Source organism: Pteropus alecto, unplaced genomic scaffold (assembly GCF_000325575.1).
Source record: "Pteropus alecto unplaced genomic scaffold, ASM32557v1 scaffold67, whole genome shotgun sequence".
Taxonomy (NCBI): Eukaryota; Metazoa; Chordata; class Mammalia; order Chiroptera; family Pteropodidae; genus Pteropus; species Pteropus alecto.
The window spans coordinates 8328471-8329473 of NW_006441061.1; the positions used below are offsets into that span (position 1 = coordinate 8328471).

At 62.4% G+C, this 1003-nt stretch overlaps 1 protein-coding gene across 3 annotated transcripts in view; it reads left to right on the top strand.

The window, feature by feature from the left end:
• Window positions 1-1003, top strand: part of BRD3 (bromodomain containing 3) — a 21860-nt gene that overhangs the window by 10260 nt on the left and 10597 nt on the right. The gene's annotated exons all lie outside the window — the stretch shown is intronic.

The window sequence follows — 1003 nt, forward strand, 5'->3', positions numbered from 1 at the left end:
GCGGCGGCCGGCCCACGAGCGAAGCGGGCGGGCGGAAACCAGAGTGTCGAGGGTCCTTGCGGGCGGGCCATGTGCTCGTGCACGGTGGCCTCAGGCGCGTGTGCGATTTCCCGCAGCCCAGGTGGGTCAGGACACGGGACCCAGCCTTTTCCTCGCGACGAATCGTGTGGGCTGGCGTTTCGTAGATGGCAGCACTGCTATTGTAATGCCGTCTGGTTAGAAAACTTTGTTTTTGGAGAAAAGAGTAAGAATCGTGGGTTTTGCTCCACTTGTAGAATTTCTTCCCGTCACGGAGCCCAGAACCGTGTTCTGTCACAGCCCCAGTCCTTTGCCCTCTGTGAAGGGGCTCACGGTGTCACCCTCGGTCACCAGGCTCCAGGCGAGGGACGAGCCTGCTCTACACTGCGGGTCCTCCTGTCCTCCCTCCTGCGCGAGGGCCCTGCCCGCACCTTTCCCCGGCTCCGGTGCTGACCGGCCCCCACGGGGGATACGGCAGAGCAGCCCCGGAGGTCCCAGCATACCTGGAGCAGGCTGCCAGGACCCGGCTTTTACACCGGGACCGCGCCCGCCGTGTCTCGAAGCCAAAAGGCTTTGCAGTTTGTAGAACGCCGAGCTGGTGTCACTGTTAGGCCGTGCTGGGCCCGGGCCAGCGGCTCTGGTTCTGTTTCTGCAAAAGTGGTTCCGAGCTACATGGCCTCCGAGGCTGAGTCGCGTAGCCCCTGGTGGCTGCTCAGCCACACACCATTTGTGTGAGCCGAGCTGCGGGCTCAGAGTCCACTGTGGAGGCACCAGGTGCACACACTCTGTGAGGCTGCTTGTCAGGGCCAGCCTGATTGTGGTTCTGCGTGTCAGTGTCCTTTGGAGGATGTCTTCACCCCAAGGGTAGAGAGTCTGGGGACCAGAACCCCGAGTGGGCTCTTCCGGGAGCTGATGCCTCGCTGGTGGGGTCACATTGTATGTGTGTGAACCGGGCGGACTCAGGTGTGTGAACTTGACGAAGCGA